Source organism: Elephas maximus, chromosome 1 (assembly GCF_024166365.1).
Source record: "Elephas maximus indicus isolate mEleMax1 chromosome 1, mEleMax1 primary haplotype, whole genome shotgun sequence".
Classification (NCBI taxonomy): domain Eukaryota; kingdom Metazoa; phylum Chordata; class Mammalia; order Proboscidea; family Elephantidae; genus Elephas; species Elephas maximus.
This window is the reverse complement of record NC_064819.1, coordinates 82,184,408-82,201,679: the sequence shown is the minus strand read 5'-3', so window position 1 is coordinate 82,201,679 and position 17,272 is coordinate 82,184,408. Positions and strand designations below refer to the sequence as shown.

Sequence of the window (17,272 nt, the reverse complement as noted above, 5' to 3'; positions counted from 1 at the left end):
ATCCGTTTTGGTCTTTCTTTCCTGTCTTTTTAATGACCTCTTGCTTTCTTCATGTATGATATCCTTGATGTCATTCCACAACTTGTCTGGTCTTCTTTGGTCATTAATGTTCAATGCATCAAACTCATTCTTGAGATGGCCTCTAAATTCAGATGGGATATACTCAAGGTCGTACTTTGGCTCGCATGGACTTGTTTTAATTTTCTTCAGCTTCAACGTGAACTTAAGTACGAGTAGTTGATGGACTTTTCTGCAGTCGGCCCCTGACCTAGTTCTGATTTTTGATATTGAGCACTTCCATCATCTCTTTACACTTATGCAGTTGATTATATTCCTGTGTATTCTATTTGAAGAAATCCATGTGTATAGTAATGGTTTATATCATTGAAAAAGATATTTGCAATGAATAAATTGTTGATCTTCCTAAATTCTATATTATGTGATCTCCGAAGTTGTTTCTATCACCAAGACTATATGTTCCAACTACTGATCCTTCTTCGTTTCCAACTTTTGCTTTCCAATCTCTGTTAATTATCAATGCATTTTGATTGCATATTTGATCAACTTCAGACTGCAGAAGTTGGTAAAAGCACATGCTACCCTTCTTGAAATGGAAGGATGAATTGGAGAGGTGACTCCTACTGCAGAGCCGCTAGCCAGAGGCAGAGGCAGAAACCACAGAGCATTAATTCCAGACCTTGAAACCTAATGTTGTTTGGCTAGCTAGATTTAGACATTTCTTGGGACCAGTAACTCCTTTTATTCATTTCAATTTCATCCCTTCAATTGGAGTCTATAACGGTTAACCTATGCCTCTCCCACCATTGTATTTTGGGCTGCAGATAACTTGTTTTTTGAATTTCACAGATTCACAGATACAGGAGAATTGTATCTCAGGATGGATTATATCCAGAGCCTCACCCATACCTAATTTAGAGGGCTTAGATGATAAGGAACTTTAAGCTGATGAGATTTCGATGAGAATTTTGGTCTTTGAGTTGATGCTGTAATGGGTTGAGATTTGGGGGATGTTGGGAGGAAGTGGATGTTTTTGCATGTGGGACAGATATGAGCCTTTGGAGACAAGAGGACAGCCTGTCGTAGGTATAATAATGCCCCCCCCCGCAATACATCCGTGTCCTAATATGCAAAATCTCTGAGTGTGTTATTTTACATGGCAAAAGGGACTTTGCAGATTTGATTCCATGAAGTGCATTGCAATGGAATTTTTTTCTGGATGGACCCTATGTAATCACAAGGTCATTGTAAGAGGGAGACAGGAGTGCCAGAGTCAGAAACGAGATTAGTCCCATAGAACTCATTTCAGACTGCTGACCTCCAGAACTGTAAGAGGACAAATTATGTCTTCTAAGCCATTACATTTGTGGCAATTTGCTACATTAGTAATAGGCAACTAATTCAGAATTTGGTATTAGATTGTACTGAATGTATTAAAAAACATTGTATTGAAAATATATTGAAAAACTGTCTTGCTACCAAAGGAAATTGATAAAGCTCTTGAAGTATGCCTTGGCAGAGTGTTAAAAGTCACAGATAATACAGCCCCACTTATAATCACATCAAAAACATGATCAGTGATATAATTTTCCCTACTAACATGTTTCTTTTTCAAGAGAGTGTATGTAGAAGAGTCTATATATATGTATATATTCTGTGCTCTCTCTGAGGTTCAAAATCACAACCTTTAGATTATGAGACTGACACACTGCCTATTGAGCTAAGAAGACATATCTCCAAATGCCTAGTAGAAAACATCTCAATTGGAATGATTTCAAGTGTCAATGAAATTTCAGAAAAAAATAGGATTTTATATATCATACACCGCTACGGACACCCTTGTAGTGTAGTGGTTAAGTGCTACCGCTGACAGTTAAAAAATGCCTGCGGTTTGAAGTCACTAGGTGCTCCGTGGAAACTCTGTGGGGCAGCTCTACCCTGTCCTATGGGGTCTTTAGGAGTTGCAACCGACTCCATGGCAACGGGTTTGGTTTTTTTGTTGGTGTTGTTTATACACCACCACGGGAGCCCTGGTGGCGCAATGCTTGAGAGCTCGGCTGCTAACCCAAGGATCGGTAGCTGAAACCCACCAGTCGCTCTTTGGAAGCCCTGTGGGGCAGTTCTACTCTGTGCTGTAGGGTCGCTATGACTCGGAATCCCCTTGGAGGCAACTGGTCTTGGCTTTTTATGCCCCAAAAGGAATTGGTGCTACCTCATATACAAGTTTGCTGTTGCTCTGACTTCCTGGACAAAATCATTTCAGGATTTTACCCTTCAGTAAATAAATATACAACGGAGTATAGTTTTCCTCTAGTGGCTTAAACATCAAGGTTGGGTGACATCCAGCAAGTTACTTATCATCTCTGTACCTCATATTCTCCATCAGGAAAATGGAGATCATAGTAAAAGTACCTGTCTTTTGAGGCGGTTACGTGGACTGAATGACAGTAACTGTAAGGAGAGCTGCATGGCATATAATAAGTTCCTAATAAATTTTAGTTGTTATTAATCACTGTTTTGGTCAGCTAGATTGTGGAACTGTTCTAGGAAAAGAATAACCGTGTTGGAAAACATTCTTGTTTCCTTGAAAACATTAGAATTTAAAACCTAAGGGCATGTGGGGTAATGTAGCCCAGTCGTCTAAGGCCTCTGGATTGAGGCTCTAGTCTCTGTGGGGATGTGGGTTCAATACTGTTGCCAGCTCTGTTTTCTCAGTTGGAGTAGCTCCCTGAGTCTATATACCAGAAGAGAGGCTATAGATAATATAAGGAAGGTATTTACCTCTGTAATAATAGGCTAAGATCAATTTCAGTGTTGTTATAAAAATTATACTGCAATCATTTCTGTCTAACCTTTATATCTCAGGACAGCCTTTCATGTCCAAGGGACAGATTAAAAAATGTTTATATTAAAATAAACATAACTCACATATTTCTAAATTACAAAAACATAACGGTTTATATACAGCGAAAATCTTTCCCTTCCACCACCTCCCCTCCGCATTCCACCTGCACAGGATTCTGCCTACCCAGGCAACTATATTCTGGGGTTACCTGCAAGGAATACTATTTGCATAAACTAGCCAATAACCAGTTGCCATGGAGTCAACGGTGACTCATGGAGACTCCCTGTGTGTCAGAGTAGAACTGTGCTCCCTAGGGTTTTTGGTGGCTGATTTTTCAGAAGTAGTTACCAGGCTTTTCTTCTGAGATGCCTACGGGTGGACTCCAACTTCCAATCTTCCAGTTACCAGCCCAGCCAATAAACTGCACCACCCAGGGACAGATAAGCCAATAGAAATCTATTACTTTTTCCCACATTTCATATTTTTCAAACCTACTCTGTTGCATATTACATGTTAGGAAAATAACAAATATTTTCTGCATAGTTTGTTCTTTTTTTTTTCCACTTTGCTTATGTATTTTTTTGTTTGTTTGCATTTTTGGTTGTTGTTTTGTCTCATCTTTTTTGTTTTTTTAAGAGAATGGAAGTGTGTTCAGGAAGAAATTTTTTAATGTAGTGAATTATGTCAAATTTTCATTGTTTCTAAGTTTTGTATAAAAAAATTGGTTTTCTACCTCCAAAGGTATGAAAACTTTCTGCCTTGGCATTTCCAGTAATTATATTTGGTTTTATTTTTCACTTTCGAATTTTATATCTATTTGAATTTGATTAAGTATTACAGGTGATACATTGAAGTAAGCTTTTATTTTCCTAGATGGCCACCCAGATAGCCTAACATCATTTATCAAATAATTCACCCATTTTTACTGACTTGAGTTGCCACGTATTTTAGTTATCTAGTTCTGCTATAGCAGAAATACCACAAGTGGTTGGCAGGAAAAAACAGAAATTTATTCTCTCACATTCTAGGAGGCTAGAAGTCTGAATTCAGGGTGCCAGTTCCCAGGAAGGCCTTCCTTCTCTGCAGGCTCTGGAAGAAGGTCTTTATTACCAATCTTCCCCCAGTCTAGGAGCTTCTCAACTCAAGCACCTGGGGTGTAAAGGACGTGCTGTGCTGCCGGGCCTTCTTTCTTGGTGGTTTGAGGTTCCTATCTCTCTGCTTGCTTCTGTCTTCTTTTATCTCTTGTAAGATAAAACATTATGCAGGCCACACTCCAGGGAAACCCCCCTTACATTTGATGAGGGCTGTGACCTCAGTAAGGGTTTTGTATTCCACCCTAATCCTCTTTAACATAATCTAGTCTTGCCTGGTTGATTACTGCCTGAGAGTAGGATTTAAAACATGTGGGAAAAATGACTGTGGAAGAAAGGGCTTGCAATCGGCCTCTGTGAAGATTACAACCAAGAAAACCCTGTGGAGCAGTTCTACTCTGTAACACATGGACTCACCATGACTCAGAATCGACTAGAAGACAATGGGTTTGTTATTACTGTCATTGTCATTATTTCATTACAATAAAAAGTAGTTGCAACAGTATGACAAACCAGACCATTGTGGCATGCTGGTGGAATGTTTATTAGGTAAGAGCAATGAGAATCACCACTGCATGTCACATACACTGCTTCAGCATTTGCATGTATGCAAAGTATTCACACCATTTGAAACATCAGATAGGCAGTATTACTTAGTGCAGCATTGTTTGTATGGGCAGTTATATATTATGATATATCCATGCTGTGGAATTCTATGCTGCCAAGCAAAGAAGGGGTCCGTGGTGGCACAGTGGTTAAGAGTTTGGCTGCTAACTAAAAATTGTCAGCAGTTGAAATCCACCAGCCAATGCTTGGAAACCCTACAGGGCAGTTCTACTCTGCTCTGTAGGGTCAATATGGGTGTAATCAACACAACACTGGTGAGTTGTTTTTTTTTTTTTTTTTCCTTTTTAGGAAAGGAGCAAGAAGCTCTTTATTGATTCGGAAATTGCTACAACATATATGAAGTGAAAAACTAAGATGTAGTGGAATGTGTTTGGAATATCCCTATTTGCATAAAAAAGTGGAGCAGGTATCATCCACAAGAGGATGCCCAAGAAACTGTATTTGCCTGTGCAAGGAGGAACTGGGGGACTAGGAATGTTGCGGGAAGTCTCAGGGATGAGACTTTTATGCTTCTTCGGCAGCAATGAGTTTTGTTTTTGATTCATCAAGTAGGGACACTGGAGACCTAAGTTTACCTCCTTTGCTATCTCTTCACGATACCCAAATATCATAAAGTCTAAAGACCGCCAAAGAATAAAATCTATTAAACTCTAGAAGAGAAAAAAAATCTTGAGAAAATTATTAAACACACACACACACACGCACAAGCACACGCACACGCAAGGGAGGACGCGGCTCCAGGACAGTGACCAGGTGAAGTCTCTTACCAGCCGAGTCTGGGGCTCAGGGATGCGCAGCGGGAAGTTATTCTTTATGTCCACAACCAGCGAACAGAGGAGCTCCCGCCCCAACCACCTGGAAATCGAGTCTGGGTGGTGTGTGAGTGTGTGCTGTGTGCATAGGTGTGCGTGCCTGAGAGTTTCCTTGTTGTGCAACAGATCTTCCACTTTCACTGACTGTGCTCATGGCCTTGATTCCTAAACCTCAGAGCAGGGATCCTTTCGCATTTGAATCATGTCTCAGCGTCTTCCCGGTGCCCTGAGATGACGCCTCCTGGCTGCTTTCATCTTACCAACACTGTCTGGGTGGGGTCCCTGGGTCTCCCCTCCCCTGCCCAGCCTCTCTCTCATCCCATCAGTCATTTCAGTCCCAGCGTGTCATACCTGCTGCCTCATCCCGATTCCCACGGTCCCTCTACAGTCCCACGCGGGACCTTCTCGGCCGGGCAGAGCTGCGTTCAGCTTCACAGCCAGCGGGCCCAGCCCTCTGAGCAACCCCGAGGGCAGGAATGCGACGAGAGGTGGGGGAGGGGGGAGATCTGGGGTGGCCGCAGGGTACAAGGGCCGGGTTAGAGACGAGAAGAGGTTACTTTCTTTGTGAGTCGATGACCTACCAAGCTAGAAACCAGTCTTGAGTGAATAGGGGGCACAGCGGGATTTCGCTGGAGCCACAAAGCTCTTCACCTTAGGAGGACTGTGCCCGGATTCGGGGACTCCGTGTGGCCAGCCGACCTCACTTCGTCTCCCCCTTTCCCCCAAGAGACTCTACACCTCTAGTGGTATGATTAGAGTCATTACAGTGCTCGACTTGGCGTTGTTCTCTCCGGTTCCCTCCCCTCTAAACCACTGCTTGCTTTGAGTCCGAGTAATGTGAAAACAGGTGGTCTGAGTCTCTCAGTGGAGTTCGTTTGGTAGAGATCCTCACTTGGGCAATTCGAAAGAAGAATCTAAGTTATATAAGATGAGGCGTAACAGCAAAGGTTGGTTTTAGAAAACTTTATCCCATTTCGAACGACTGGGCAGCCTCGACTTAGTTACTGAGTTTTATCCTTGCACTAAATAAAGAATTATTGGCCCAGACACTGCAGCTGCCCGAATCTTTTCCTGCTTTATTAGTTCTACAGCACATATGAGTAAGCAAAAGTCTCTTGTTGGAGTTTGCCCGTTTTCTCACTGTAAACTGCATTTGATCGTGTGGACTTTGTAGCAAGAGTATTTCAACTAATCCGACAGGACAGAACGAGTACTAACCCAGGCACCTGTGTGGGCTCTATGGCTTAGCTGGTTAAAGCGCCTGTCTTGTAAACAGGAGATCCTGGGTTCAAATCCCAGTAGGGCCTTGACATTTTCCGCTGCACTGCAAACCAATCTCCTCTCTAACCCCAAACCAAAAAACCAAACCGGTTGCCATCTAGTCAATTCCCACTCACAGCGACCTCAAATGACAGAGTAGAACTGCCACATAGGGTTTCTGAGGAGCGTCTGGTGGATTCTACCTAGATTTTGGTTAGCAGCTGTGGCTCTTAACCACTACACCCCCAGGGTTTCCCTACTGTGCTTACTGTACTCCAAATTCTGATTCTATTAATCCCAAGCAGTTGTGGCTGCAGAATTCCCACTTCCAAAGGAAAAGTGAAATGCCCTAAATAACTCTTCATGTAAGTTTTTGCATTAAATTATGCAAGTTCTTTCTCTCCAAAAAATATTTATTGAGCTTCCGGTATGAGATATGCACAGATTCAGAATGTGCACAGCTGTAGCTAGCAAAACGTTATTTGCATTTATCCTCTCATCCAGCAAATCTTTGTTAGCAATCAATTCCAAACACCTGGGTAAAAATACAAAACGAAACAGTAATGTGGCTCATCTGTTTAAACTTTATAATAGAAAAAGACAAAATAACCCACATGTCAATTAACTGAGGCTGATTGAATAATCTATGGTATATACGTACATCTGTGTTATGGACTCATTTGTGTCCCCCAAAAAGATACATTGAAGTTCTAACCCCCAGTATCTGTGAGTGTCATCTTGTTTGGAGGTAGGGTCTTTGAAGATGTTACCAGTTAAATCAACACGACCTCATACTTGATTAGGGTGGGCTCTAATCCCTTCTGAGTGATATCCTTATAAAATAGGAGAAAAGACACAGAGACACAGAGGAAAATGGCCATGGAGTTATGCTGCAGGCTTAAGCCAAGAATACCTGGGGCTACCAAAACCTGGAGGAGACAAGACGGGGTCTTCCCCTAGAACCTCTGCAAAAACATGGCCCTGGTGACATCCTGAAAGGAGCTGTGGTGGCACAGTGGTAAGTGCTCAGCTTCTAACCAAAAGGTCAGTGATTGGAACTTGCCAGCCACTCTAGGGAAGAAACATGTGGCAGTTGGCTTCCATAAAGATTAAACCTGTTGCAGTCGAGTGGATTCTGACTCACAGTGGCCCTATAGGCCAGAGTAGACATGCTCCACAGGATTTTTTTTTTTTCATATGCATGCCAAAGCTGGACAATGAATAAGGAAGACTGAAGAAGAATTGACACCTTTGAATTATGGTGTTGGTGAAGAATATTGAAGATACCATTGACTGCCAGAAGAATGAATAAATCTGTTTTGGAAGAAGTACAGCCAGAATGCTCCTTAGAAGCAAAGATGGCAAGACTTCATTTCATGTACTTTGGACATGTTATCAGGAGTGACCAGTCCCTAGAGAAAGACAAATTCTGTCTTAGTTATCCAGTGCTGCTATAACAGAAATACCCCAAGTGGATGCTCTTAACAAAGGAGAATTTATTTTCTCACAGTCTAGTAGGCTAGAAGTCCAAATTTAGGGCATCATCTCCAGGGGAAAGCTTTCTCTCCCTGTCAGCTCTAGGGGAAGGTCTTTGTCCTCAATCTTTCCCTGGTCAAGGAGATTCTCAGGCACAGGATGCACTTTGCTCCTGGTGCTGTTTTCTTGGTGGTATGAGGTCCCCAACTCTCTGCTAGCTTCCCTTTCCTTTTATCTCTTGAGAGATAAAAGGTGGTGCAGGCCACACCCCAGGGAAACTTCCTTTACACTGGATCAGGGAGGTGACCTGAGTAAGGGTGGTGTTACAATCCCATCCTAAGCCTCTTAACGTAAAATTACAATCACAGAATGCAGGACAACCAGACAGTGATGGGAATCATGGTCTAACCAAGTTGATACACACATTTTGGGGGGGACATTATTCAATCCATGACAGACATCATGCTTGATAAAGCAGAGGGCCAGTGAAAGAGAGGAAGACTTGCAATAAGACAGATTGACACAGTGCCTGCAACTATGGGCTGAGGTGTAACAATGATTATGAGGATGGCACAGGTGCAGGGAGTGTTTCTTTCTGTTGCACATAGGGTCACTAAGAGTAGGAACTGACTCAATGGCACCTAACAACAACTAATAACAACAGTGGCATATAGGAGTTCCTGGCTGTTACAAAAAGTTAAGTGCTTGGCTATTAACTGAAAGACTGGTGGTTTAAAACCATCAACAGCTGACCAACAGCTAGGAGTTTGAATCCACCAGACACTCTTCAGAAACCCTATGAGGGAGTACTCTCTGTCCTATAGGGTCATTATGAGTTGGAATCAAATCGATGGCAAAGGGTAGGGGTGCCTCAGAAGAAAGACCTGGGGATCTACTTCATTAAAAACTCTATGAAGCACAAGTCTACTTATGGGGCAACTGGTTGGTGTATTTTTTTAATGGCACGTGTCATCTGTATATCTCCTTTGCTGAGGTGTCTGTTCAAATATTTTACCCACTTTTTAATTGGGTTGCTTGTGTTTTTTATTGTGTGTTTTAAGAATTTATTGTATATCTTAGATTCACTACCAGCAGCAGTTGCCATGGAGTTGACTCTGACTCATGACAACCCATGTGTTGCAGAATACAACTTGAAGACAAGTGGTATCAGATATGAGTTTTATCTCATACGTTTTGATGCTCTGTTATTTGGTGCATACACATTCAGGATTGTTGTCTTCTTGGAGAACTGACCCCTTAATCGTTACCTAACATCCTTCTGTACTTCTGATAATTTTCCTTGCCCTGAAATCCGACTTGTCTGAAATTAATACAGCAACTCCAACTTTCTTTTGATTAGTGTCATCATGGTGTCTTAATTATCTAATTCTGAGTTTTTGGATATAACAGAAATACCACCAGTGAATGGTTTAACAAAAATAAATTTATTCTCTCATAGTCTGGGAAGCTAGAAGTCAGAATTCAGGGTGCCAACTCCAGGGGAAGGCTTTCTATTTCTGTCAGCTCTGGGGGAAGGTCCTTGTCATCAGTCTTCCCTGGGCGAGGAGCTTCTCATTGCAGGGACTCCGCCCCCCCATTCCAAAGAATGCACTGTTCTCCTGGCTCTCATTTCATGGTGGTATGAGGTCCCTGTGTCTTTGTGCTTACTTTTCTCTTTTATATCTCAAAATAGATAGACTGAAAACACAACCTAATCTTGTAAATTGAGTCCTGCCTCATTAACATAACTGCCACTAAACCCACCTCGTTAACATCATAAAGGCAGGATTTACAACGCATAGGAAAATCACTTCAGATGACAAAATGGTAGACAGTCACTCAATATTGAAAATCATGGCCTAGCCAAGTTGACACACATATTTGGTGGACACAATTCAATCCATAACACCTGATATATCTTTCTCCATCTTTTTACTTTAATGTCTGTGTCTTTATATTTAAAGTGGGTTTCTTGATTATGCTAAGTGAAATGAGTCAGTTGTGAAAGAACAAATATTGCATAAGACCATTACTATAAAAAACTTGAGAAATAGTGTAAACAGAGAAGAGAATATTCTTTGATTCTGAGAGGGGGAGGGAGGGAGGGAGGTTTTCATTAATTAGATAGTAGATAAGAACTATTTTAGGTGAAGGAAAAAACAACACACAATACATGAGAGGTCAGCACAACTGACTAAGCCAAAAGCAAAGTAGTTCCCTGAGTAAACTGAATACTTTGAAGGCCAGTGTAGCAGGGGCAGGGGTTTGGGGACCATGGTTTCAGGGGACATCTAAGTCAATTGGCATAATAAAATCTATTAACATTCTGCATCCCACTTTGGAGAGTGGCGTCTGGGGTCTTAAAGGCTAGCAAGTGGCCATCTAAGATGCATCAATCGGTCTCAAACCACCAGGAACAAAGGAGAATGAAGAACACCAAAGACACAAGGTAATTATGAGCCCAAGAGGCAGAAAGAGCCATATAAAGCAGAGACTACATTAACCTGAGACCAGAAGAACTACAACCAATGACTGCCCTGACAGGGAACACAACATAGAACCCCTGAGGGAGTAGGAGACCAGTGGGATGCAGACCCCAAATTCTCATAAAAAGACCAGACTTAATGGTCTGACTGAGAATAGAAGGACCCCAGAAAAAAAGTTTTTTTTTTTTTTTTTTTAGAGGTCATGGTTCCAGACCTTCTGTTAGCCCAAGACAGGAACCATGCCCAAAGCCAACTTTTCAGACAGGGATTGGACTGGACAATGGAATAGAAAATGAAACTCAGGAAGAATGAGCATCTTGGCTCAAGTAGACACATGAGACTATGTTGGCATCTCCTGTCTGGAGGGGAGATGAAAGAGCAGAAGGGGTCAGAAGCTGGCAGAATGGACATGAAAAGAGAGTGGAAGGAAGGAGTGTGCTGTCTTATTAGGGGGAGAGCAATTAAGAGTATATAGCAAGGTGTTTATAAACTTTTGCATGACAGCCCAAATTGATTTGCAAACTTTCACTTAAAGCACAATAAAAATTAAAAAATAAAGTGGGTTTCTTGAAAACAATACGTTGTGTATTTTATTATTTTTTTAATCCACGCTGATAGTCAGTCTTTTGATTGGTCTTGTAATGCTTAATGTTATGTGTCAACTTGGCTAGGCCATGATTCTCAGTGGTTTGGCATGCGCTCTTCCATAATGTAATCACCTTCCGTTTCGTGATCTGGTGTGACCGATCAATCAGTTGAAAGTAAAATTTCCTTGGGGATGTGGTCTGTCTCTAGTATAGAAAAGGATGTTCTGCCAAAGCTCACTCTGTCTTGACCCTGCACTCTCTCAACGCCCAGTCTCTGATTCTTGGGACATAAACCTGCAGAAGTCTCTAGCCTGCCACCTGACCTAGAGTTCTTGCATTCACCAGCCCCTCCAAGCCCATGAGGCAGCAGAGAACTTCAGCCTGCTGCCAGATTCATGAATTTGGAACTTTCCAGCCCCCAGAATTTCATGAGCTATTTCCTTGAAATAAATCTCTCTATACTTTTATAGATACATTTCACTGGTTTTGCTCCTCTGGAACACCCAGACTAAAAATACATATATTTAGACTACTTACATTTAAAGCGCTATCTGTATATTTAACTAATATCTACCATATTGGCAACCGGTATCTATTCATTGCCCTTGTTATTTGCTTCTTTGTCTCTTTCTTTCTTTTGCCTTCTCTAGTTTAATTGAGCATTTTGTTGTCCTAGCATTTGCAATATACCTCTACAACTAAGTCCACTTCCAAATAACACTATATCACTTCACGAGTAGTGTAAATACCTTATAACAGAGTATTATGAAATCTTCCCTCCCATCACATGACATTGCTCTCATACATTTCACTTACCCTTAAGCTCTAATCTACCAATATATCATTGCTATTATTATTTTAAAACAAATTGCTATCTGTTAGATGAGTTAAATGTAGGGAAAATAAAACATGCAAAATGTTGATTAACATTTCATGGCAGACCTCAGGAATATGTAAATAAAGGAGAGGATGATAGAAATAGGTATGTACACAACTTGATTGAAGTTGGGAAAATCAGTAAAAACTGTATTGAAAGATGGTATGGATATTAGTGTAACTTTTTTAAACATAGTTCTCTGTTAGATGGCTGTAGAGTGAAACCTGTGAGAGCCACATTCAGCAGGATTGCCATGTTTGTCCACGTCTCACAAGTTTTCTGCCTTTGACAGTGTAGAATCTTACCCCTTAGTTAAAAAAAAAACACTCCTTTTAATGGAAAACGTTTAGTTTTCCTTCTCTGACAGTTTTCCACCTTACACAGATTTCAGTTTTTTCAAGTTTTACTGGACTCTACTCAGCTCTATTCAGAATCCCAGAGACTTGAGATGCAACCATTCTTTAAGAAAATTACAGTAATTCTGGAAACTTAGACACAACTGCCAAACCCAGGATTGAAACACGGACCTCTGTATCTTCAGTCTATTGCTCTCCTAACTGAGCTATTTCAGCTGTCTGAAGGTACTTAATTTAGCCACTCTTTCAAAATATTAGTTAACTTTTTATTTGCCAGCCCCTTGTGTTTTTAAATACCTAATCTTATCTTATCCAATATTACCCACTCACCCACCCAAAATTGTACGGGCTCATTTGTCATCCAAGCCTAAAAATTGGATTCAATTGTTGGAGACAGTGGGTAGGTTGGCACAGGAGGAAGAGGGTGAAAAAGGGGAGAAATAATTAGAAGAGGAAGAAGCTTTTCTGCTTGGTAGCCTTTGGCTTTTCCACGCTCCAAACACTGCTCAGGTAACTAAGGGAATTCCAAATGAAATGACTGAGCCTGTTCTTTGCATCTTCTTTCAATCTTTATTTTCTGCCATGCTTTTCAATGACACTGGAAAAGAGAACAGAGAACTACTGAGCACATTAATGTGGGAGTGAGATATTTGCTTCTGACTGAGAAATCCTGAGCAAGCCAATTCTGTGTTCTCCATATCCTTCCTTTTTCCTTATCTTCCTTGTGCTGACACAGCCACCCTGGGCTGTGAGGAGACACAGTGAGTATAAATGGGGAATCATTTCAAGGCAATCCATCAGATAATGTGTTTATTTCCACATGAGTATTCAAAATGTGTTTTTAAAAGGAGGAAAATACAGAATTCTTGGAAATCATACAAAGCAGATCCGTGTGCATAGTTTTGAACCTTCTCAAGGTTAGGACACACTCCTTTGTGCCACACCTCTCTCACTACAAATACATCATGAAGCTCCTCCTTGAAATACTACCGAAGTTTAAAAGGGGTCTTTGCAGATTCCATAGTTGGCCAAAGAGAAAATCCACTGTTTCAAATTCCACTTTTTCTTAAGCCTTTAAGCTATATTCTCCTATGCTGCTACACCAGGAAATTCATAAGGAGATTGTAGACCAAATAAACATTTCTGCTGCTAGGACATTTCATCCCATCAGCTGACTCCAAATTCCCCTCCTTAGTAAACAACCTGGGGGCATTTTTTCATAACTACCTTTTTTCACCAGGAAAGATCTATGATAGAACTTTTGTATTTTCAACTTCTCTCTTTGTCTACCTTTTCTTTTTCTTTCTTTTTTTTTTTTTTTCTCTCTCTCTCTTCTTACAAAGCATTTCAGGTGGAACATCTTAAAGAGAAGAGGGGATTGCCACAATCTGGGAGATGATATCTCAGTACTTACATTTGAGAAAAGACTCTTGTGTGGAATATATGGGGAAACCCTACAAAACAGTAAAAGACTGAAAAATTCATTGGAAAGAGGGAAGATTAAACATGTGCTTCACAAGAGTATTCCCAACTGCCCAATAAGTAACTTTAAAAGGTACCCTGGTGGTGTAGTGGTTAAGAGCTATGGCTGCGAACCAAAAGCTCAGCAGTTCAAATCCACCAGGCACTCCTTGGAAACCCTCTGGGGCAGTTCTACTCTGCCCTCCAGGGTCAGAATTGACTCAATGGCAGCAGATTTGGTTTGGTTTTGGTTTGGTTTAAGGGCCACCAACAATACAAGATGGGTCCTGCCTAAAACGGACTTTGGGGAAAATCCAGAGTACTTGTCTGAGCAGTGCCTGGACCAGGAAAAAAAAACCAAACACCTGACTTCATGGTAAAGTAATGGGAACCCATTAACTAGTACAAGAACAACCCCAAGAACGTGTAGATTAGATATGTTCTTTTCTTTTCCTGATCCTCCTGCAAGTATCCTTGCACAGAAGAACTAAGTATATAAGTTAACATCCAACATTGCCCTCTATGGACCTCTACCCAAGTGACATTCTATGCTTTGCTGTCCGTTCTGAGAATCTTCATGTCAGCTTCTGTATGTCTAAAAAACAAAAACAGAAACAAACCAAAAAAAAAAAAAAAACACTGCTGGGAGTCAATTCCTACTCATAGCCACCCTATGGTTCTAAGTAGAACTGCTCCATAGGATTTCCAAGGAGTGGCGGGTGGATTTGGACTGCCAACCTTTTTGTTAGCAGTCATAGCACACCATAGCTCTTAACCACTGCCCCACCAGGGCTTCACTTTCTGTCCCAAGAATCTTAGTGTCAGCCTCAATATGTAAATTTTCTAATAATACCTTGTCTGATCAACATGGCTTTTACCGCCCTTTTTTCCAGAAATGACCTGTGCCCCTTGGAGCCACTCATGCAGAAAGTCTGGTGGGGTGCAACAATGAAACGTCATTAACTACAAGGAAAATGCAAAATAAAAACGCAATGAAATAATACTCCCCTTCACCAAAATGGCTTAAGTTAAAAGGACTGAAAATATCAAGTGTTGCTGATGATATGGAACAACTGAAACTTTCATACATTGCTGATGAGACTGTCAACACACTGACACACTATTTATAAATACTGCCTAAAACTATATATATATATGACCCTTGTCATGGATTGAATTGTGTCCCCCCCAAAAATGTGTCAACTTGGTTAGGCCATGATTTCCAGTACTGTGTGGTTATCTTCCATTTTGTGATGGTAATTTTATGTTGGAAACCCTGGTGGTGTAGCGGTTAAGTGCTACAGCTGCTAACCAAAGGGTCAGGAGTGTGAATCTACTAGGCGGTCCTTGGAAACTCTATGGGGCAGTTCTACTCTGCCCTACAGGGTCATTATGAGTCAGAATCAACTCAAAGGCACTGAGGTTTTGTTTGTTTGTTTGGTTTGGTTAATTTTATGTTAATAGGGATTAGAGTGGGATTGTAACACCCTCACTAAGATCACATCCCTGATGCAATGTAAAAGAAGTTTCCCTGGGTTATGGCCTGCACTAGCTTTTATCTTACAATAGATAAAGGGAAAGGGAAGCCAGCAGAGAAGAGGTGACCTCACACCACTAAGAAAGCAGCTCCAGGAGCAGTGCACACCCTTGGATCCAGGGTTCCTGCTCCAAGAAGCTCCTAGTCCAGGGGAAGATTGATGAGAAGAATCTTCCTCCACAGCTGCCAGAGAGAGAAAGCTTCCCCCTGTAGGTGACACCCTAAATTTAGATTTCTAGCCTAGTAGACTGTGAGGAAATAAATTTCTTTTTGTTAAAGCCATCCACTTATGGTATTTCTGTTATAGCAGCACTAGATTACTAAGACAACCCTGACACTCCACAGCTGTTTTTAGACCCAGGAAAAATGCATGCTTGCTGCCCTTGAAAGACATGCACAAAAATGTTCATAGCACTTTTAGTTGTTTCATACATACATCAACAGCAAAAGGAATGAAAATAGTGTTATGGAAGCAACAGTCAAGAAATCAAACAATGCATTGCACTGGACAAATCTGCTGTAACAGACCCCTTTAAAGCGTTAAAAAATGAAGATGTCATTTTGTGGACTAAGGTGCACCTGACCCAAAACGTGATATTTTCAATTGCATCATATGCATGGGAAAGTTGGACAACAAATAAGGAAAACTGAAGAAGAATTGATGCCCTTGAGTTATGATGTTTGTGAAGAATATTGAATATACCATGGATGCTAGAAGAACAAACAAATCTTCTTGGAAGAAGTACAGCCAAGAGAGTTCCTTGGAAGCGAGGATGGCGAGACTTTGTCTCATGTTACCAGGAGGGACCAGTCTGTGGAGAAGCACAACATGCTTGGTAAGGTAGAGGGTCAGTGAAAAAGAGAAGGACCCTTGACAAGATGGATTAACCAATGACTGCAAAAATGGACTTGAACATAACAGTGATTGTGAGGATGGCGCATGACAGGGCAGTGTTTTGTTTTGTTGTGCTTAGGGTTGCTGTGAGTCAGAACCGACTGTAAGCCACCTAGCAACAACAGTATTAATACAATGGAATATGACAACAATAAAAAAAGAACTTCTGCTACTAGAGACAATATGAATGCCTCTAATAAAAAAGATAATGAGTGAAAGAATCTATACTCAAATGAGCACACATGGTATGATTCCATTTATAGTATTTCAATACACAGGAAAACAGTGGTAGAATTCAGGTAATTAGAATTGACTGGGATAGATACAAGGCAGTTTCTCAAAGCTGAAAAATTCTTTACCTTGGTCTGGATGTTGGTTATATGAGATATACATATGTAATAACTCTTCAAGCTGAATAATTACATTGTACGCATTTTACCCTTTGTGAGCTGAGCCTTAATTTTAACAAAAAGAAGAAAGAAGAATTTCCTTGAATATCTTCTCACCTCCAGTACATCCTATTTTTTCATTAATGCTATTCGAATTGTGGTCTGCAAAAACTGTTTTACCAGTCTGTGAGCATTAGAAAATTTGCATCAGTTTTACTATGCCAGGATATTGGACTCCTCCTATTAAATAAAGTGGAAGTAACTTCAGGGGTTGGGTGAGTGGAATGTGGTACTGGCCACTTAATGGCCAAGCAGTAGAACTGTGTTGCAGCTTATGATACAGTAAGATTGGCTTGACACATAGAACCGAAGAGAATATGCAAATCTGAGGAAATATTATTATTTATTTTTAAAATTTCTTATTTTAAAATGCTGTTAACCTTAATCAAGCCTGCTTTATGTATTTCTATTTTACTATTACTAGCTAAACAACCACAAAAAAAAGGCAGTTGCTTTCAAGTTCATTCTGACAAACGGTGACCTCGTGTGTCTCAG

General features: G+C 40.9%; 1 non-coding gene across 1 annotated transcript; it reads left to right on the top strand.

Moving 5' to 3' along the window:
* The first annotated feature begins 6,626 nt into the window (after positions 1–6,626).
* Positions 6,627–6,700, top strand: TRNAT-UGU (transfer RNA threonine (anticodon UGU)). The gene has a single exon. It is a non-coding gene; the product is annotated as a tRNA-Thr (tRNA).
* Positions 6,701–17,272: the final 10,572 nt, after the last annotated feature.